The sequence below is a fragment of the Ictalurus furcatus genome, chromosome 3, assembly GCF_023375685.1.
Source record: "Ictalurus furcatus strain D&B chromosome 3, Billie_1.0, whole genome shotgun sequence".
NCBI lineage: Eukaryota > Metazoa > Chordata > Actinopteri > Siluriformes > Ictaluridae > Ictalurus > Ictalurus furcatus.
In genome coordinates, this window is record NC_071257.1 from 8,940,637 (window position 1) to 8,965,070 (window position 24,434).

Sequence of the window (24,434 nt, forward strand, 5' to 3'; positions counted from 1 at the left end):
TCTGGGCTTTTTGTTCCCACTTTGTGCAAGTATCACAAACATTATATCATTATATCTGTCTAATATTGTTTTGTTTTTTTAATTGCTCAATTGAAATGCTATTTGATATTAAGCCCTGTCAGTCATGTGTTGTCTGTATGGTAGCACATTAAAACTTTGACTGTTATAACTCCTTGAACTTTCAAGCTACTTCCACAAAACTCAGCACAGTCCTTCATCTTTTTGTAAGTGATCGGACCAAAAACACCCATTCTCTTAAATTGACTGAAAGTTTAGAGCCTGGCTTGGAAAGTTCAAGATTTCAAACTCCAACTGTCAAAACTCACATACCTACATGCACATGGCCTGAATCCCCTCTTCTCAGTCTTTCACGCTGTCAATGTACCTGTGACAGAGACTCTCACTTCATCTCTCCATCTCTCTCTCTCTCTCTAAAAATATACAATGCTACAAGTATTGGCTTATCTGTCCAACTCTAAAAGTATTGACACCTTATGTCATGTGAGGTCATGTGCACATTAACCCCTAAAATAAGTGGAATCACAAACCTACTGCAACAAATACGTGAAATATCAAAACACTTAGCTCAATGAGGAGAATTGCAGTATGGGTATTCGGACTGCCATAAATCCTATTATATTAAAATCTGGAGTTAAATTACAGATTCCGTTATGAGTCAAATTAATTACGCTTGACCAAACACACACACACACACGTAGGACATGTGCAGCCACATGTAGGTTTCGAAATTTGCATGGGCATGCACCACTCACATTGTCTTCGGAAAATGTAAAATCTAGTTATAATTTGGAAACAGAGAATCTCACTTCATCTCTCTCTCTCTCTACTCAACTCAAAAGTATTGGCACCCTAGCTATCTCTCTTAACTTTACAAGTATTAGCACCCTATCTGTCTGTCTGTCTTTCTTAAAACTGCACATTACATTCAGATTTCAAACTGATAACTATTTTAAACATTCAAACTGGCTTTGTCAAGCCAACATCAAAGTTTGTTGTAACAAACTTGAGAAAGCCAACATACTGTTTTGCTTTATAAGCTTATTACTATTAGTGGTTCAAGCATGTAGTGCTGAAACCTTATTGTAATTGTTAAGATTTTTATTATATAAAAAATTATTTTTATTATATAAAATTCCTTACAATCACGACAGGGTTTCAGCCCTTCGGGCTTGAACCCTACTGTAATTGTAAGGATTTTTATTAAGGGTTCAAGCCCAAAGGGCTGAAATTGACACTATAACCACTAGATGACAGCAGAGGACCACTCTTTGGCTCATTCTACTCAATAATATTGTTATTTTCATAGACTTTTCTTTTGAAATCATATTTAGACATTATAAAATCATTATAATAACTTTACCAATTACATTTTGTCAAGTTTTATCACTTCATTTATTTATTTGAGGTATCAAGGTTTGCAATTATATCACATTATGATTACATTGAGATTGGGAAATTATGTTGTAAAAGGGAGACCGCAAGTAAGCATTTTCTTACCTATCATTTATTCCAAGTATCTACATCAACAAGAAAATGTGTGTGAAACCTGAAAATGGTATTATGAAGAGGAGACCTGGAATAAGCAATTTGTTTCTTGTTGTTCCTTAGCTAGCATATTTTAGTACATTGCTAGCATGGTTTAGCATGTTGCAAGCATGAATTAGTATGTTTCTATCATGATTTTGCATGTTGCTAGAATGTTTTAGCACATTGATAACATGAATTAGCATGTTGTTAACATGTTTTAGCATGTTGCTAGCATGAATTAGCATGTTGCTAGCATGCTTTAGCACATTGATAGCATTAATTAGCAGGTTGCTAGCATAAGTCCATGATTTCATATGAATAACCTCATTACCAAGCCTTATCAATTCTTCCCAAACTAGAGTAGCGGATGATCTCCATGCTGGTGAAATATGCAAGAGACTTAGGATGCTCCTTTTCAATTTTGAAATCAAATTGCCGAATCAGCAGAATACTTACCTGAAAAGCACACTCTGCAAAGTCCTTCATCCTATAAGATAAGCATTGGTGGTTCAGTAGTAGAATTCTCGCTTGCCGTGCGGGAGGCATGGGTCCAATTCCCGGCCAATGCAGAACTGAGTTTTGAATATTGAGCCTTCACCCAAAGCATTTCACAAGCCTTATCAATTCTCCCCAAACTAGGATAGCAGACAAACTCCATGCTGCTGAAATATACAAGAGACTTAGGATGCTCCTTTTAAATTTTTATATACCAGAGACTTTTGGTGCTCCTTTTCAAATTTGAAGCCAAATTGCTAAATCAGCACAATACTTACCCGAAACCTGCACTCTGCGAAGTCCTTGATCCTTTAATATAAGCATTGGTGGTTCAGTGGTAGGATTCTCGCCTGCCACGCTGCGGTCAGGGTTTGATTCCCGGCCAATACACAAATGAGTTTTGAATATTGAGCCTTTACCCAAAGCACTTCACAAGCCTTATCAATTCTGCCCAAACTAGGGTAGCGGACGTACTCGATGCTGCTCAAATATACAAAAGACTTAGGGTGCTCCTAAGTCTCATATGAATAACCTCATTGGAAATATATTTATGAAATAAATGTTGACGTGTCCAATACTTACATTTACATTTACATTTATTCATTTAGCAGACGCTTTTATCCAAAGAAACTTACAAATGAGAAAATACAAGCAAAGCGATTTCAAGCAGAGGACAATGCAAGGAGTGCTACCATACAAGATCCATTAATTGAGTTCCAGAAGAAACAAAGTGCGCAGAGTAAGGTTTTTTTTAAGGGGTTGGTTAGGTGTTCACAGAAGAGGTGGGTCTTTAGCTGTTTCTTGAAGATGGTGACAGATTCTGCAGTCCGGATTGAGGTTGGAAGTTCATTCCACGACTGAGGAACAGTTAGTTTGAATGTTCTTGAAAGGGACCTTGAGCCACGCTGAGTAGGCACTACTAAGTGTCGGTCGTTGATTGATCGCAGATTGCATGAGGGAACATAAGCCTTCAGGATAGAGTTGAGGTAGGAGGGTGCTGTTTCGGACAAGGTCTTTTAGGTGAGCATCAAGGCCTTGAATACTTATTTCCCCCGCTGTATGTATATATGTATGTGTGTGTGTGTATGTGTGAATATATATATATATATATATATATATATATATATATATATATATATATATATATATATATAAAGGTACACACAATATTTTATTTTTCTGTCTTTTTGGGGAGTTCATTAAAGTTTATTTATGTGATACTAATGGGAGATGATCTATTGGGTTTTAGCCCAACTACCATACTGAGCTCCAAAATAAAACATCTGTACAAACAAAAGAAATCTGCTCTCATATATAGAGTCTGTGCACCATAGCTCACACAGACAGTGCACTGTGCACAGAGATGCCCATCTCGATGGGGCACTCCAAAAATTTTTTTTTTCTTTCTTCAAAGTATTCTAAAACTTCTAGACATTCTTTTACAAGACAGGTTACTGCAATGTGATAGGATGCCGTGCCTTTTTTATTATATTGCTGGTATTTTGTTTTAATTTGTTTAATTTTATTATTTTATTCATTTCTTGTCTTTCCTTATTATTTTATGAGTTTTCTTGAATAATTGATTGAGGACTGATTGATTAAGAAATCCATATTATGTTACATGGCACCATATATGTGGGCCTCCATGCCTATATCTTACACCATATATGATATGGGTGCCAGTTCTGCTGCATCCTTTTGTGGTTGGCACATTCTGTCAAAATGGGAGAGTCCAAGGAGATGGATGCAAGTGCATAACTTCTTTAATAACAACAAAGAAACAAACACGGGGGCAAAAACTAGGACACAGGAAGCTAGGTAAAAATAGCAGAACAAAACTATGCACAGGGCAAACAGTAACTGAAATCTCCCCCTACATGTGAACACAGGCACAAACACACACTTAACACAGGCTTACACAATGCTCCAACAACTAAGGGAGAAAATATGGAATTTAAATAGTGTAACTAATCATAAATAACAAACAGGTGTGCATAATCATGGCAGGAGATAGAACCGACAACTGAAAAAGTATAAATGACCAAGAAGACCATTTTTGTCTCATTTGTTTAATTGGGTTATTTTTATCTACTTTTAGGACTTGAAACTCTGATGTTGTTTTAGGGCATATTTATGCAGAAATATAGAAAATTCTAAAGGGTTCACAAACTTTCATGCACAGTTGAAATTTGGCAGACTTGGAGAAAATATGCATTCAAGAATGGAAGAAAATGTGTCACGTTACAAAGTTGGAGACGGAAGCAAGCGCAGATTCTTAAACATTTAATAATAAACAAACATACGAAACACTCTACAACTAGGAAACAAAACAATGGGAAAGACAAAATACGGCAGCATAGACAAAGGTATAGTGAGACGATAACGTGAGACAAAAAGTGCATTGCAAACTGTGACTACATACAAGAGTGCTAATTACCAGGAACGTGAATCAGGTGCAGGTGGTCATGTGACAATAAATTAGTGGCTGCTGGGAACTGTAGTTCAGAGTTCCCTTACTGGTTTCATGACAAAATGCCAAAATCAAAATTGCAAAGACAACTCAAATCTGCAATTGCAAAAGGACAATTCACTCTGAGTGTGTTATTCAGTGATGTGAAAAGGTATTTTCCCCATCCTGATTTTTGTGTACTGTATATCTTATACTAAATTCAGAAATTAAAACTAAACTAAACTAATTAAATCTAACATAAACCAAAGGCAACCTGAATAAACACAAAATACAGTTTTTTAAATGATGTTATTTATTGAAGCAAAAAAGGTTATTCAATACCAACTGGGCCTGTGTGAAAATGTATTTGCCCCCCGTAGTTACTAATTCTCCAGATCTATGAAACTGCATTCATAATGAGGTTGAGCTAGATGCAACCAGGCCTGATTTCTGCCAGCTCTGTTCTATTAAATCAACACTTAAATAGAACTTTTTGCAACAGCATAAAGTTGGTTAAAAGGTCTTATCCAGTAACACACTATGAAAAAGTTGAAAGAAATTCCAGAAATGATGAGGAAGATGGTGAGTGAAATACATCAGTCTAGGAAGGGTTACAAAGCTATTTCAAATTCTCTGGAATGCCAAAAGAACCAAGGTGAGAGCCATTATCTCCAAATGGAAAAACTCGGCACAGCAGTGAACCTTCCCAGAAGTGGCCGACCTTCCAAAATTCTTCCAAGAGCACAGCATCTCATCCAGGAAGTTACAAAAGAACTACCACTGGACCTACAGGCCTCTCTTGCATCACTGTTCATGAATCCACTATCAGAAAGACACTGGGCAAAACTGGCATCCATGGAAGTGGGGCAAGACAAAAACCACTGCTATCCCAGAGGAACATTAAGGCTCATCTGAATTTTGCCAAAACACACCTTGATGATCCTAAAACCTTTTGGGAGAATGTTCTGTGGATTGATGAGTCGAAAGTGAAACTGTTTGGAAGACAGGGGTCCTGTTACATCTGGCATAAACCAAACACAGAATTCCACAAAAAGAACATCAATTAAATAAAAACTGTTGTGTGTTTCAGGTTGCCTTTGTTTTATGTTGTATTTTGTAGATCTAAAACTATTTAGTATGAGATTTACACAAAAACAGAAGAAATCAAATACTTTTTCACAGCACTGTACTTATCAATTATCAATTTATCAATAATTTTTTTTTTCAAATAATTCTGAGGACATCTAAATACTTTAATTTTTATCTGTAGAGAGTCACTTTGAAAGATGCAGAAAAAAATCCCATTATAATATACTTAAATTTGTTGTTTCAAAAAGAGAGATAATCATTGCAGGATGAATACTTTCTGGAGGCACTGTATATTTAAGTCACCTGTAGTCAGGTGTAGTGAGAGACTTGGCTTGAAATCTGTTGAACAGAAGCAGAGTGCATATGCTCTTGTGTGTGTGTTTATGAGCTACCTTGATGTCACCTTCGCTTCATTCCCAGGGACACAGCACATGCTGGTATTCAGTGTTGTTTATCCAACTGCTCCCCTGGAATACACAAAACCTTTAAAATGTAACGCAGTGTCATACACACAGGTGCACATGGTGACATCACTGACATACAAGGACACAGAAAACAAATGAATTTGGTTTAGTGCATGCAGAAATGTTAGTGTGTACATACTTTGTTAATGAAAATAACCAAACTAATTTCACTAATTTCCTCATCAAATTCAAATTGTGACTTGATCCCTTACCTACATGTTTCTTCAAACAGACAATTCCCGAAGCAGTCAAACCTCTTCTAAAATTGATCAACTCTTCCCTTAGCACTGGCTACAGTGGTGCTTGAAAGTTTGTGAACCCCTTGGAGTTTTCTATATATCTGCATAAATATTACGGTGGCACAACACAATGAAATTTAAAAAGCAAACACAAGTTAACAACAAAATGTAAGCTATTTAAGCTATTTCTGGTGTTATTGCACGTTATTTCATGAGTTGACCAATTAAGATTATCAGTCACGATATCAAAACATTCAGTAAAAGTATTTATTTGACCTCAGATAACCTTCTGTAACATGCTTAGCTACTTCACTTAATCTCTTGCTTCTGAGATTTAAAATTAAGGGAAATGTTATCAGTATGTAACACACACACACACACACACACACACACACACAAAACTGGTATGTTGTACATTTATTTTATCAGTGTCTGATCTTCACAACACTTGTTTGTGGAAGTGTATCATGGCATGAATAAAGGAGATTTCTGAGGATCTCAGAAAAGGAGTTGTTGATGCTCATCAGGCTGGCAAAGTTTACAAAACCATCTCTAAAGAGTTTGGACTCCACCAATCCACAGTCAGACAGGTTGTGTGCAAATGGAGGAAATTCAAGACCATTGTTACCCTCCCCAGGAGTGGTCGATCAACAAAGATCACTCCAAGAGCAAGATGTGTAATAGTCTATGAGGTCACTCAGGGTAGGAACCCAGGGTAACTTCTAAGCAACAAAAAGCCTCTCTCACATTGGCTAATGTTAATGTTCAGTCCACTATCAGAAGAACACTGAACAACAATGGTGTGCAAGAAGAAAATTACTGCTCTCCAAACAAATTATGATGATGATGATGATGATGATGATGATATCCAAGAACTGCTGGATATGGCATCATTCCTAGATCAAAGATTCAAGACAAGCTACATTGCTGTTGATAAACTTCCAAACATCAAGGCCAGGGTGATGTCTGATATGAAAGAGATTTTATACAAGGTGAGTTGTTGTTTGGGTAATTGAGTGTGACAGTCATTCCTTAATACTAGATAAACAGTCTTTTATATTATCTGTTTTATGCATCCTCATAGAATGCAATGAATTCTGAGAGCACTACAGGCAGGGAGGATGTAGACACAGATCTACCTTCATTAGCAAAAAAATTTTTAAAAATAAAAAAGTCTTTGGGAAGCTTCTTCAAGACTGTCTCTGCATATTTGCAACTTGAAGAAGCCATTGCCTCTGAGATGAACCGCTACCTCCTTACTCCCTCCACTGACAGTGAGGAAGATCCTCTGCTATGGAGGAAACTACATCAGATAAACTTGCCAGGATTGAGCAGGCTTGCACAAAAGTATCTGTGTTTAGTACAGGAGGAAATGTGGTGACATGTCAGCATTCATGCTTGAAGCCAGAAATGTTCAGTTTGGGTTGTTTTTTGTTTTGGTGGTTTGATTAATCATATTCTTATTTATTTTGAAATCGTGATTAAAATCGAAATTGCAATACCTGTCAAAAAATTGTGATAGTATTTTTTTGTCCATATTGCACAGCCCTATTCCCCATCGAAGGCTTGTGAGAGCATGGTGCCCAGCCCAGTCTCAGATGCATCAGTGTGGACGGTGAAAAGCAAGTCAAAGTCTGGGTTCCTGAGAACTAGGGAGCTGGTGAGTGCCTTCTTAAATTATTGGCTGGCTGAAACCATGTTATGGTTCATGCTTATAGTCTTTTGCTTTGTCTTTTGTTTGTGTTTCATTTGTATAAAAGCTCTGTGCTTGCATCTACTATGCAACACTATATGTATTTCAGTTCCAAACATATCAACCTGTCCTTCGGTAATGTACATGATGATGAGAAACTGTTTGGGGTTAATGGTGAAACTAAGAAAGCTTGTCAGCTGCTTACTTCAGCGGTTTCATGCTACTGAGGAACTCACAGAGCAGATTTGATCCCACTTGCCCAATTCCCAAACCATAATACACTCCCTCACCTGTGCACAGACACGTCTTAAGACAGTAATTTGTCATTTGGGAGAAATCTGCCTATATGTCTTCAATTTATAGACAGGAACATTCCTGGGGGAGAATATGTAATGACAGCTGCACTCCCATCTGCTTAAGCCTGCTGAATAAACCAGAGTCTTAAAATTATTAACAGGGCCAAATCCATTACACATTCTCTCACTGTGTGAGGATACACGGTGGAAAAGGGCCTTGCAGTGGGGTCTTCAGAAAGGTTTTGCAGCTAGCATAACTTTTGAACAATTCTTGAACTGAAGTTTGAACATGTTGTTTTATGTTCAGGTTAAAGGCAGCCTGAAAATCAGTGATGATATTAATGATTTTGCAGTTGACTATAAATAAACTTTAAACTATATTTTAACTATAAAATATAAAAATAAAGCTAGTTGAGACTACTAGGACATTACTGTGATACTTTCATATGCATTTCTAAAGCAAGTTTGATGCTTGCAATCCAAGATCTCCGGAGAGAAAATGAAATGAGGACATGTTGAAAAAAAAGTATATGAAGAAAGATGTAGGGAAAACCCTCCCAGACCTCAGTGGCAAGGGGCCAGGCTTACAGCAGAGTCTGACTTTCACAGCACAATTTGTCCTGTATAGTCTGGTGAGGGTAAATAAAAGTCTCTTTTCTTGATTAATCTAGCCATCAGTATGAAGCAAGGTGAAGGGAAGGCAGCACAAATGAGGAGGAAGTATGTCAGCAGTAGTGCTGCACGATTAATCATATTGCAATCACAATCGCGATGTCATCCTGTGCGATTATATGATGGCAAAATGCTGCGATTTTATTAAATAAATAAGTGCATGTGTGGACGTGACAACCCATTCTCTCTCAGAGCTGTTTGCCCATTTTCTACACCGCTAATAAAAAGATGACCAGTCAGTCTCAGTTTAGGTAGTGGCACGTGTGGCACATATGGTCATGTCATGTGACTTTCCATTGTGCAGCATGGAGACCAGGTAAAGATGGATGCTGAGCAGACCAACACTGAACTGGTGGCCAGAAAAAATGCTACCTCTGTTATATGGTGATATTTTGGCTTTAAGATAACAGACACTGAGCAGAGAGAGGTACTGTGCAAAATTTGCTAAATTAAAGTTGCTACATCACGTGGCAACACGACAAATTTATATCAGCACCTGAAATAGCACAGAGAAAAGTATGATGAATGCATGATGGTGAAAGCCCATCAACATTTTCAGTAAACATAACAATAAAACAAAGCAACATTTTCAGTAAATATATTTCCAATGAGTTTTCACCAGACTTCGGTATTGACTCAAGCCACACATATAAAGAAATCCAAACATTAAAGTCCATAAATGAAGTTGTGTGTAATAAAGTGGAATGAGACAGAAAAAAAGTATTGAACACCCTAAGTGAAATTTATTTAATAGTTAGTGGAGAAGCCTTTGTTTGTAATGACAGCTTCAAGACGCTTCCTGTATGAAGAAATAATCGGCCGTAATTTTGCTCTCCCAGTATTTCACAGGTTTGTCTAAATGAGTTGTAGCAAACTTTAAACGCCTTTTCTTTGGTAATGGAGTCTTGCGGGATGAGTGTGAGCAGTAGAGTGCATTGCCTATTGTTTTCTCTGTGATGATGGTACCTGCTGCCTCCAAGTGTTTCTGGAGCTCTTTCCGAGTGGTCCTTGGCTCTTGGACTACTCTTCTGACTATTCTTCTGACTCCCTGGTCATAAATCTTGCAAGGAGCTCCTGTGTGTGGCCGGTTGATGACGGAGTGATGTTGCTTCCACTTGCAGATAACGGCCTCAGTGATGCATACTGGAGGATTCAGAAGTTTTGAAATATGTCTATATCTGATTCCATCAATATGTTCCGCAAAAATAAGGTTGCGGAGGTCTTGGGAGAGCTCTTTACTTTTACCCATCATGAGATGTTTCTTGGTAACAAAAAGCCTTTTTATAGACCATCAATTTACTAACCCAGCTGATATTAATTTGCACAGATAGGAGGTATAATTACTTACAGATTTCAGCTGCTTCCCTGCCTTTAGAACTGCCTTTTGTTAGCATGTTAAATAATTTTTTCCTGTGTCATTCCACTTTATTACTCATAATTTTATTTATGGAAGAGAGAGAAATAGTTTGTATATTTTGTTAAACATTTTGACAGGTCTAGGTCAAAGGTCAAGATCATTATCATCAATCATATTTATGTTGACAGGTCTTGACAGGTGTAGGTCAAAGGTCATCACCAGCTGTCATTATCTTGATAGGTGTAATTAAAGATATATATTGTTACACATTCTTTCCCATAGATTAATCATTGATTTTGACAGGCGTAGGTCAAAGGTCATCACCAGCTGTCATTATCATAACAGGTGTAGGTCATTACCAACCGTCATTATCTTAACAGCTGTCGTTAACAGTCATCACCAACTGTCATTATTGTAACTGGTGAAGGTTAAAAATGGATAATGTTATACGTTCTTTCCCATAGATTACTCATTGATCTCGACAGGCATAGTTAAAGATATATAATGTTACATGTGTTAGGTTTGTTGTAATCTGTTGCGTTTCCACACATCTGTTTAAATATTTAGGACACAGCTAATTGACTATTATCAGTAGTAAACTTTAAATCCGGTTCTGGTGCATTCCCACATACACAAACACACATGTTCTTTCACAGAGAATGTATTCATACATAGTATGGTCATGTGCATTCCACACACACACACACGCACACACACACACACACACACATACCCATGACCAATCAGAACAAAAGAAATTAAAATTGCTCCATCCAGTAGGTGTCTGTATAAACACCATAAGTTTATAGAAGAAGAAGAAGAAGAAGAAGAAGAAGAAGAAGGACCTCACAAAAAAGCTCACTCTTTTTTGGGAAGATTAGAAAAAAATTTAGAGCATGAAAATATTCAATATTGGGTAATGTCAAACGGATGTACAGCCGGCTTGTTTTTTTTGATGCAGAAAAAGGAACCAGTTTGCTTTTCAAGTTCTCGGTCCCGGGTCACATCCACTGGAGCTGTGCTACAGAGAGCGTAACTTTTAACGAGGGTGACTGGAAAAAGTTCAGAAAATGGTGCAAGGATTTTGACTACATTGTTAGAATGGACTTCTTTTCCCGGGATGCGTAAATGGAGCACTACATCTCTGCAATGTAAATACCACATCAGAGCAACAAATTTCTCCAAGAACCAGGTTTCACTGGACTGCGTTGCTGTATTAATCGGTTATGACGCACCTGATAACAAAGAGAACTGTGAAGTGAGGTATGAACGGCCAGCTGGCATGATCTACAATGCTACTTCCATCAAATCGATGAATTATTCCAAAAAATTGGAACAAACAAAGAAACAACGAAAATAAAAGTAAGGCTACAAGATCTCTTCTGAGATCGTCAATATACTACTCTTGAGCAGAAACTCCACCTTCCCCAAGACTTCCGCACATGATATATAAATGAGTCAGACTACATATCAAGTCAAAGCATTCTGAGCATCAACAAGCAATCTGGCTTGTGCACTCAGACCCGTTTTCTATAACTCTGATGCTACCCTGGATAATGATGATGATATGACCAGTTTGGGTTTTGAAGACTGTGAAAACCTAGGAAAAAGAAATCTGACCTATCTGACAACGAATGAGGAAACCGACGGGTGTATAACCAACACCGTGCTAGCCATCGTATGTGCGGTTACGGGAGAACTGCTGGACAGAATTATCCAACAAGATCTGAAGGACAACTGCCACGGCTGCGCGATCGATCATCCGAGTCAACTCCAACACACGTGTTTGTTCGATCCTGACGAGTACTATCTGTACCTAAACACCTACAGATTGCTGAAAAAACTGTTTAAACCATGGTTCAAATACACATTGGCAAGAGGTCTGAAATTGTGTGGTATCAAACACACTCCATCCCTGGAAAAAATTCAAGGTATCGCTGAAGCCATCGTGTGTGAATGGCAAGACGAGCCTCACATCAAAACCGTGCTGAACGAGGTCAAGGAGAAAACAAAGGCATTTTCAACGAGTAGGTGTACGAAGACATTGTGGACTACAGGACCTTTCACTCATTTCTGGAACCCACTGACCCGCCGCATACATGGGAAACTTCAAAACAAGCCACGTCTATTCTGACTGCGAGAAAAGCCTGAAGCCAAACAAAACAAAATGCTGAAGACATTTGTAAATAACGTGTGTCAACACATTTGTGTGTATCAAGTTTTATCTTACATGTATTGCTCAAACGTTTGAATGTAAAACTAATCGGGTATCTAAACCTGTGTGTGATTTAAAATTGTTTAGAATGGAAAATGTTACTTTGATTGAATATGTAATACCATGCTCACGTGTTCTGAGATAAAATGTTTAATCTACACTTGCGTTTGATCATTCTTGTCTTGACACTCGAAATGACTGAACGATTGATGAAGAATATATATTATACGCCATCAGAACCTGGTTCAGAGTTTGCAAAGAGCTATTGTTGAGAAAATGAGATAATGATACTGAAATAAAAAACTGGTTAGCAGAGCAGGATGCGTACAGTCTACATAAACCAGTATCTACAAAGTTTAAAAGAAACAAGGTTTTTGTAAAGAACATCGATGAACAATGGCAGGCTGATTTAGTCGATATGAGCAACCTGTCAGAGAGTAATGACAACGTGAAATTTATGATCACGTGCATACATATTTTATCCAAATATGCCTGGGTATGTGTGTTACGAAAGAAGACCGGCCTTGAGGTAACTAAAGCCTTTGATTCCATTCTAAAGGAAGGTAGAGTCCCCAAAAAACTACAAACTGACCAAGGGGAGGAGTTTTTTGACAAAAAAACATTAATGAAAAACATGACATTGTTCACTTTGCTACGGGTACGGGGCAAAAAGCATCGGTGTGTGAAAGGTTCAACAGAATGCTAAAGACCAGGATGTGGAGATATTTTACCGCTTTTAACACGAGAAAATACACCAACATAGTCCAGGATTTGATTCAAGCGTACAATCACAATTACCATTCCAGCATCAAAATAAAACCCGTTGAGGTCAACGAAGCCAATTCCTTCAGAGTATTTAAAACCTTCTACGGACTGTTCTCACCTAAATTAAAGAAACTAAAATTTTAAACTAAAAGTTTAAAGTCGGTGATATCGTTATAATTTCCCGTTTAAAAAGACTTTACGGATGAATATTTTACAATCTCCGAACAGATACCGAGAGATCCCCCAGTATATAAATTACAAGACTATGATGGTGAAAAAATTGTGGGAACATTTTATGAACCTGAGTTACAAAAGATCATTATTGGGAAAGACAAGACGTTTAAAATTGAGAAAATCTTGTCTGAAAAGACCCGAAACCGGAAAAGAGTTTGCCTGGTGAAATGGGTGGCTTGGCCCGATAAATTTAACTCCTGGGTTCCGGTCGAAGACGTAGTTAACATAACAAAAGGATTGTTGTGAACAAAACTGAAATTTATATTCATTAAACCATGGAAGAATGTGGATTCTTTGTGACCCTTCCAAGCAACGCGTCGTTGGATATTTACCCTAATAATTAGTGCATTACACTACTAAATTCGCCAAACCAATCGATTTGAACGAAATATGGGAAGTCTTGTTCGCAGAGGTTCAATATATCCAGAGTTGGTACTCATTAACAAAGGAAAACTGTCTATGTCATATTATCCAGAGGGATGGAAAGAAAACACAAAACAGTAACTTTATTATCACTCCAGGATATTCGGCGCGATGTATTGTGTGTTTCTGTGTTTTCCGGCATACCCGTACCAAGCTTTGATCATTGTGTTTCACATTCCATGGTTTTTGGTCCCGTTTTCTTCCTCGCGGTTCTGATTCTTGTTTTGCCTAGTTTTGCTTCTTTTTTATCTTTAGTTAAAGGACCTAGGTGATGTAGTGTACTTTAAAAACACAGTCAATAATCTTTGATTGTTGTACCATGTAGGGTACATTGTAGGGTACATTTACACTGTAGTTTGAGGAATTAATTTTTTTTTTTTTTTTAACAATTAGCATTTTAAAATTATTTTTGTGTGGCTGATCACACTCATATCTGTATACAAACATATACTGTTCTGAAAAAAACAACAACAAATGAGTAAACTGTAATTTCTTACTAAGGGTGGCATAGTGGGTATCCGTCCATACTCAGTGAATTCTCACCCATAAATCCATTTTCCATACTTCTTATCCTACATAGGGTCGCAGGAGCACCTATCCCAGGGAACTTGTGGCACAAGGCGGGGGACACCCTGGACAGGGTGCATGGCACAATTGCACACACATTCACATGCCCATTCACAACAATGCCAGTCAGCCTACAACAAGTCTTTGGACTTGGGGAGGAAACCATTGAAGTATGGGGAGAACATGCAAACAGGCAGGATTTGAACTCCCAACCCCGGAGGTGTGAGCCAAACATGATAACTAATATTAACTACATTCTGTGTATTTGCTAATTCTTCTTAGCAAACCTGGTAGAGTTAAGGTTTATAGATAGATAGAGTTCCCATCAAGCATTAATCAGTCCCTCCAGGATTTTGCGATTGCAGAAATTAATGCAAATTCAAGCAAACGCTGCAATATTTGGAGGAGCTAGCAATTTTTCAGAATTACCGCAGATTTTCCGCAGATTTCGGCCAAGATACGTCATGTGATGTAATCACAATGCATATTCAACCAACGCACTCTTTGATTCACGTGCATTGAACATGAGCGCAGATAAAAGGTCTCATTTACCAACAAACATCACTGTGAAAGGCTGTGCAAAATAATTTTGTGAAATTGCAATTTCGTCAGTTCAAGTAGCTTTCCGCAAAAATAGGACCAAAAAATCCACAAATTGCATTGCAAATTTTGAAAAAAAAAAAAACACAGTAAAATCAAATATTTTTTTCCACAACAATCGCAACAAAAAAAATCCACATAATCCTGTACGGACTGATTAATAAAGTGTTCTCAATAAAGTGTTATCTATTTATCTATTTTATAATGAAGCAATGTTGGTTAACCAGACATGATTCTGTGCTAGATAGTGTAAAGTTTCATACTGCAAATATCATGGATGTTTGAAACATTGTTCATCCCTTGAACAAGACCCTTAACCATCAGCTACTCAGCTCTATGCCCGAATTGGAGCATCTTGCTTTAAATGAATACTAGCCATTCAAAAATCGTCTTTTCTATTATACTGTAGAGTTATTTATTTAACTAGAACAATGACAGCCAGGTAATGCAAAGAAATGCTGTAGAGCAAAGATGCCTTCAAAAATAATGAAATTAAATGTTTCTACATTAATAAAAATACTATAAAGAGCAGTAAACTGTAATAAATTAAACAAACTCAATATTTGGTGTGAGGAGCCTTTGCTTAAAAAAAAAGGGGTCATCTCAGCTACAGTTTGTGCAGTTTTATAAGGAAATTAGCTGTAAGTTTTATCGAGCTTCTTGCAGAACCAGACACGGTTCTTCTGGAGACGTCTGTCGCACTTGCTTCTTATTTTTGCAGGAAAATCCAGCAGCCTTCATTGTGGGTTATTTTTTTGTTTTGTTTTTTGTCTGAAACATGTCTCTTACATAATATGCTACTTTCTTTACTGACATACAAATACTTTTCTGTAACATTTCATTTAATTTCATGTTTTGAAATCTCAAATGTTTTTGTGCTGACTCAATAAAGTAGAAGTCATAAAATAAAAATCTGTAACAAAGTTTATACTAAAAAAAAAGGGTGCCTAGACTTTTGCACAGTACTGTACATTTTCACCAACATATTTTGATCAGATAGTCTTATTCCATATCAGTTGATCCCCTAGACCCCCAACCTCTACATGTCTGGGATAAATGACCCATTTGTCCACCATGATGTTGGGGGTCCCCCAAGAGTTACTACAATGCTGAACCGGTCTCTTAAGTAAAATCATGCTGGTACAATTTAGAGTAATGTTCTTGTTTTCAAATACAGTAAATGAAAATGCTTGTTCATTTTTGTGGCTTTCACTCCCTGTACCTTTTGTCATCCTTGCTACCAACAGTGGCTATCAAAAGCAAAACAAACGAACAAAAAGAGGTTAACACTTTTCACTGAAGAATACGTTATTGCAAACTGAGAACTTTTCTGTAATCCCTGTATGAGATTGAAATATATTCATAGATCAATTTATGACAACAGTGATTTAATGTCTCTTAATGACTAAAAGATATTATGATGACTCCATGTGTTACACATTACTGTTCTTTCTGTTCTTAAAATATTTCACACTTAAAATGTACATTAATAAAGAATGTGTCTTGGCTTATATTTCCATCCTAGTCTTCATACGTGATTAAATCAAATCAATTCTTAATAACGGATTAAAATTTTTAGACCCTATAAAAAAGTTCAGGTAGTAGTACAGGATTAAAACAATAGCCCCTTGGTCTGGAGAAGGAGCCGGTTTTGGACCAGTCCCACCGGACCCTTCAGCCGAAGCCCAAGGCTGGTGAACGACCACGAGCTATTGTGTGCAGATTCCACTATCACAGTGACTGTGTTGACATTTTACGCCGTGCGAGAGAGCTCCAGAGGATTAAAGTGAGGGATTTGACCATCTCCGTTTTCCCTGACTACACAGCCAAGACAGCCCGGGCCCGGGCCGCGTTTAACGAGGTTCGGCGTCAACTTCGTGGTATTGAGGGCGCTCGCTATGGAATACTTCACCCAGCTCGGCTTTGCATTACATGTAATGGTGTTCAGAAGGACTTTATTTCAGCAGAGGAAGCAGGAGACTATGTTAAACTCTTGATATCGGGGTGAACTGCATCACCTACACAGCGGAGTCTTTTTTGCTCTTCTATTATTTTTATTTTTTGCACTCGGCCTTCCAGCTGTACAGAATTCGGATTTTTATTGAAGATATTGTCGTTGCATTACTTCACCTAGATTTTGTGGACTTACTCCTCTTAAATTTACTTCTGTATTAATGTGCTTCTCTGTTTTGATGCTCTGACTGGGTTAGAGTTTCTGTTTATTTAATTTTATTAGTGTTATCTCCTCGGCTTTATGTGCTACACTGTTATATTATTTGTTACAAGTCTTTAAAAGGTAAGGACATTATATTTATTATTGTGTGCAGACTGTTTATCAGTCTTGGTAATTTTGTTGGTTAGTCCAGCTTACTCTCCGAGTTGTTTTCACATTGTGGACAACGTTTGGTTTTTGTAGGATACACTGCTGTCTCATTTGTTTATGGAGACTTTGGGTGTGGGTGTTTGGAGGATTGTGAGAGTAAGCAGAACATGCCAATGCTTTGAAGGATGTAATGTTATTTAATTGCGAATCTGTTTTTAGAGGATTTAAACCTAACATGGTGAACAAATTATATTATAGAATTCAGGCAATTTTACTGGGGTTATCTCATACAGTGTAGCAAGTAATAATCTGGAAAAACCTTTGTAATATCACAGTCTAAAACTGGATTTAAAGAGAAGCAAATTAGTAAATGAATCACATGTAAATGAATCATACGTAAATGAATCACATGAAAATGTATCACTTGAATATGAATCACATGAAAATGAATCACATGTAAAGGAATCATACGTAAATGAATCACATGAAAATGTATCACTTGAATATGAATCTCATGAAAATGAATCACATGTAAATGAATCATACGTAAATGAATCACATGTAAATGAATCACATGTAAATGAACCATATGAAAATGAATAAATAAATTAAAGACAAAACAATAGCCCCATCTGCTGGAGAAGTACACTCAATGTGCCTACTAACTTCCTAAACAATTGTGAAATATTATACTATAGGTTACATGCCATTTTTAAATACTAGTTAATACTGTAGTGTGTATGTTTAGGTATAGCCAATCTTTTGTAAGACACGTGGCCCTGAAAGACTACAGAGCATTTTTAACAAGAAATTCATCAATTTGTGTTTTATTTATTATATGTTTTTACAATTTGTAGGCTACATTTAATGGTGGTATGTTCTTCCATCCAGCCTGCCCCCCCACCCACTCAAAAAAAAAGTGTTTAAACATTTCTACCATTTGAATTAATCATAAAAAAAGTTTATCATTGTATTATTGCTATGTATTATGTCTAACACATAGACTCATTACAAGTAATAATTATACATCCATTTTCCAAATTGTTTATCCTACACAGTGTCAGGGTAATCATTATTCATAATAAAGTGAGCATTTTCATTTAACAATATCAAGGTCAAACTAAATGAATACAAATTTAACTTGAGATGGCAGTTAAAATACTTAACTAGTGTTCAAATAAATATAAAAGGCAGAACTTTAACTTTGAGTACACAAACCCTTAATTTTGAGAGTTTAAAAAAAACTTGTAATATGATTCATATTTAAGCATTGGAATTTCTCTACACACACAATGGCAGCACCTGACTTCACATTTATATAAAACTACAGGAAATAAAGATTATGCATAGCTGATGAAGCTTCTTGCTGTATTCACATAGATCCCCCCAACCACCCCCCACTGTGTGACCAGGTTTGTTCAATTAAGCAGTACAAGAAATCAACACCCTTGATCTCATTTTGGTTTAAAGCCCAATTTCACAACAAATTTCACATTTTATTTGAATATTTTTGCTTAATGTAAAAATCATATCTGAGGTTAGAATTTAAACGAGGCAAAAAAAAATGTAAATATAATATTCATAATTCTGTGCAACTACATGAGAACTAAAAGGACAATGGACTCCAAATTGCTGAATGATTTAGTGAAAAATTAGCAAAGAATGAGCCAAATTGCCCAAGTTAAACATTTATTAGAAAGTTTGAAAGGAACAGAAAGACAGAAATTATGAAAATATGAACATGTGAAAGATTAACACATATTTATGCCAATTCCTCTTCTTCCTCAAACTCGCCCTCCTCTTCAGCTGTGGCATCCTGGTACTGCTGGTACTCAGACACAAGGTCATTCATGTTGCTCTCTGCCTCAGTGAACTCCATCTCATCCATTCCTTCTCCTGTGTACCAATGCAGGAAGGCCTTTCTAATGAACATGGCTGTGAACTGCTCCGAGATGCACTTGAACAGCTCCTGGATGGTTGTGCTGTTGCCAATGAAGGTGGCAGCCATCTTAAGCCCTCTTGGTGGGATGTCTCATACAGCTGTTTTGACATTGTTGGGGATCCATTCCACAAAATAGCTGCTGTTTTTGTTTTGCACATTGAGCATCTGCTCATCCACCTCTTTCATAGACATGCGGCCCCGGAAGATAGCAGCCACGGTCAGGTAGCGGCCATGACGTGGATCACACGCCGCCATCATATTCTTCGCATCAAACATCTGTTGTGTTGGTTCAGGCACGGTGAGCGCGCGGTACTGCTGGCTCCCCCTGCTGGTGAGTGGGGCAAAACCAGGCATGAAAAAGTGCAGACGAGGGAAGGGCACCATATTGACAGCCAGTTTTCGCAGGTCAGCACTGAGCTGCCCAGGAAAATGGAGGCAGGTGGTTACACCACTCATGGCGGCAGAAACAAGATGGTTGAGATCGCCATAAGTGGGAGTTGTGAGCTTTAAAGTGCGGAAACAGATGTCATAAAGTGCTTCATTGTCAATGCAGTACGTCTCATCAGTGTTCTCCACCAGTTGGTGCACAAACAGAGTGGCGTTGTAGGGCTCCACCACAGTGTCTGAGACATTAGGAGATGGCACAACACTGAACGTGTTCATGATGCGGTCGGGATACTCCTCACGGATCTTGCTGATGAGCAGTGTGCCCATGCCCGATCCGGTGCCCCCACCCAAGGAGTGAGTGAGCTGGAAGCCCTGTAGGCAGTCACAGCTCTCAGCCTCCTTACGCACAACATCCAGCACCGAGTCCACCAGCTCAGCACCTTCAGTATAATGGCCCTTGGACCAGTTGTTTCCAGCCCCACTCTGACCTGTGAAAAGCAGGACAATAAGGCTAAATTACAACATAAAGGCACCACAAACATGCCATTTTAAACAATTAAAGCGATCTATATAAAAATGTGTACTTAATACATGCATTACTATCCAAAAGTAAAATATCCAGATCTTTGAATGCATTTTTTATTTTTTATTTTCTATATACACCTTAAGAAATATATGTTTTATACATTGGTTGTGACCTACATATCTAAAATGAGAAAAATCTACTATTCAATCTTCATTCAATGTCACCTTGCATTTCTTTCCCTTATTTCTCTAAATTTGCATTATATTTGGTAAACTGGACCCTCTGCCTGCATTCATCCACTCATTCAGTGTTGCTTATGAGCATAACAAAATTTGGCCCAGACACAAGATAAAATAAATAAAAAGTTGTATTCATGTTGGGCAAAATATTACTTTAGGGCAGATATTTTACATCTGTATCCAGCCATCTCCCCCCACCAACAACTAGAAGAACATTTTATATCAGTAGCACTTTAAAGGCCATGTAAGAAATACTTAGTTTACATTCAGGGGTTCAACAGGACAGCTGAACAGTCTTACAATATTTTGAAGGATTCTGAAAAGTAAAACTTTGCTCATTCACACATTTAATCACTTAGGAAGTCCTACATATTACTTGCTCAAAAACTCCCTGGATATCCCAGATCTCTCCATAACCCCTTAAAAACAAAAACTCGTGCATTCATGCACTGTGTATGTGTGACAACAGATTGTCTAAAAAGGAATTAGGTAAGTTGTTTGTATAATATTGAATTATTGTGAAAGATCTGAAGACAATATGTAAGGGAATGGGACTTATTTCAGAGTGAAACTGCATATTTGGGTTTGGGTATGGAGATCAGCAATCAGAATTTGACTGGTTTACAGAAAATGGGCATGTCTTTGCAAACAGTATTTATTATTATTATTATTATTATTATTATTATTATTATTATTATCATTTTAATTTTTTTTTTAATCATCCCACCATTTAGCCAAAATTCAGAGGCAGGGGAAAAAACCTAAACCAAAATAAATAAATAAATCACAATGTGATCAGTACACCCGAATCATGCACAATGTGACAAAGGAGATGAGCAAACAAGGATAATTTTTATTATTATTATTTATTTATTTCAATCAATAAAAATAAAATGAAATATAATTGTCACCCACCAAACACGAAGTTGTCTGGTCTGAAGACTTGGCCAAAAGGACCAGATCTTACAGAGTCCATGGTCCCTGGCTCCAAGTCCACCAGTACAGCCCGGGGAACATACTTTCCACCTGTTTCACCACAGGACACACTATCACTACATCCAGTTAAGCATTTAAGGTGAGTAATTAAACCGTAAGCTTATTTGGACAAAAGGTGAAGCTATGAATAGCCGGGTTTACCAGTGGCTTCGTTGTAATACACGTTAATCCGCTCCAGCTGCAGGTCGCTGTCACCGTGGTAGGTACCGGTCGGGTCAATTCCGTGTTCATCACTGATCACCTCCCAAAACTACAACAGCATCAAATTACAAAACCAGACCGTTATTATAGTCAGCGGTTACTACCGCATGTTCGTAATGTAAACAAGCTAGCTCGAGCAGCGCAGTCAAGTCATCGGCAGCAATTTCAAATAAAAACAAACAAAAAAAGAAGCTATTTTTGACCTAAACCCTGAAATAAATCAGCCACGTCGTAGTTAATGTTCAGTTAAACAAGAGAAAAGTAGCTTAAATAGTTAACCCATCGACAACTGTTGCTGTCTAATATTCTTGATGCTAAGTAACCCAGACATTTCCAACGACCACTTTTTTCCCCCTGAAGTTAACCAACTAATAAAACTAAACGGTAAGAATTGTAATAATATTCATGGTTTAAACTGACTTTTGCACCAATTTGATTCCCACACTGACCAGCTTGCATGTGAACGATTTCCCTCATTCTGAGAAGCGTTTACTAAACACAAACCTTAACCTCAAACACACTCGTCCTCACACTTATAAGCGTGTTGTATCAGGGATTTTGATTAGCCACCAAAAAAAAATGCGTTCCGTCTCTATAGTGACGGGAATTCTGACTCGTTTTTGTGAATCAGATCAGATTCAACTCAGCTCACCAACAAGAGCCGACTCTTTCGACTCCAAATGGCTCAATGACATTTTATCGATATTTGTGAAGGTTCTTCTTTGTTCAACTATGGCTGAAATTGTTTAATGAAATCTAACTCCACCCTCCAATTAACAAAAAACAAACAAAACTTTACATTGCATTATATACTGTACAATGCATTTGAATAACTGTTTCAGCAAGGGAGCACACATGTACATCCACAAAAACAGTAAGCATTCCTGCACTGTTGTTCTGTTCTGTTTTTATCTGTGCTTCAGTACGAAGATTTATTTCTATTTATCCTGCTACGTGCATTAACTTCCCTCAGACACATTGAGTCAAACACACCATTCGTGCAAACAGCTCAAATGATGAAGACATTTTCATAGAGGTATTTAAGCAGTTACATTGCCTATATCCAGTAAACAAATTTAGCATGCACACAGAACCTACTTTTCTTTTCATGAAATCATACACCAATTTACTATTCCTACAGTGCATCCGGAAAGTATTCACAGTGCTTCACTTTTCCCACGTTTCGTTATGTTACAGCCTTATTCCAAAATGGATTAAATTCATTATTTTCCTCAAAATTCTACAAACAATACCCCATAATGACAACATGAATGAAATTTGTTTGAAATCTTTGCAAATTTATTAAAAATAAAAAACAAAAAAAAAAACACATGTACATAAGTATTCACAGCCTTTGCTCAATACTTGGTTGAAGCACCTTTGGCACCAATTATAGCCTCAAGTCTTTTTGAGTATGATGCTACAAGCTTGGCACACCTATTTTGGGGCAGTTTCTCCCATTCTTCTTTGCAGGACCTCTCAAGCTCCATCAGGTTGGATGGGGAGCGTCGGTGCACAGCCATTTTCAGATCTCTCGAGAGATGTTCAATCGGGTTCAAGTCTGGGCTCTGGCTGGGCCACTCATGGACATTCACAGAGTTGTCCTGTAGCCACTCCTTTGTTATCTTGGCTATGTGCTTAAGGTCGTTGTCCTGTTGGAAGATGAACCTTCGCCCCAGTCTGAGGTCCAGAGCGCTCTGGAGCAGGTTTTCATCAAGGATGTCTCTGTACATTGCTGCATTCATCTTTTCCTCAATCCTGACTAGTCTCCCAGTTCCTGCTGCTGAAAAACATCCCCACAGCACAATGTTGCCACCATCATGCTTCACTGTAGAAATGGTATTGGCCAAGTGATGACTGGTGCCTGGTATCCTCCAGACATGATGCTTTCCATTCAGGCCAAAGAGTTCAATTTTTGTTCAATCTTTGGTCTGAGAGTCCTTCAGGTGCCTTTTGGCAAACTCCAGGCAGATTGTCATGTGCCTTTTACTAAGGAGTGGCTTCCATCTGGTCACTCTACCATTCAGGCCTGATTGATGGAGTTCCGCAGAGATTGTTGTTGTTCTGGAAGTTTCTCCTCTCTCCACAGAGACATGCTGGAGCTCTGTCAGAGTGACCATCGGGTTTTTGGTCACCTCCCCGACTAAGGCTCTTCTCCCCCGATCACTCAGTTTGGCCTGGCGGCCAGCTCTAGGAAGAGTCCTGGTGATTCCAGACTTCTTCCATTTACGGATGATGGAGGCCACTGTGCTCATTGGGATCTTCAATGCTGCAGAAATGTTTCTGTACCCTTCCCCAGATCTGTGCCTTGATACAATCCTGTCTCGGAGGTCTCCAGACAATTCCTTGGACTTCATGGTTTGGTTTGTGCTCTGACATGCATTGTTAACAGTGGGACCTTATATAGACAGGTGTGTGCCTTTCCAAATCATGTCCAATCAACTGAATTTACCACAGGTGGACTCCAGTCAAATTGTAGAAACATCTCAACGATGATCAGTGGAAACAGGATGCACCTGAGCTCAATTTTGAGTGTCATGGCAAAGGCTGTGAATACTTGTGTAAATGTGCTTTTTTTGTTTTTATTTTTTAATAAATTTGCAAAGATTTCAAACAAACTTCTTTCATGTTGTCATTATCGGGTATTGTTTGTAGAATTTTGAGGAAAATAATGAATTTAATCATTTTGGAATAAGGCTGTAACATAACAAAAT

At 37.8% G+C, this 24,434-nt stretch overlaps 1 pseudogene; it reads right to left on the minus strand.

Annotated features, from left to right (window-relative positions):
- Positions 1–19,105: 19,105 nt before the first annotated feature.
- Positions 19,106–22,599, minus strand: LOC128605335 (tubulin beta chain-like; annotated as a pseudogene).
- Positions 22,600–24,434: the final 1,835 nt, after the last annotated feature.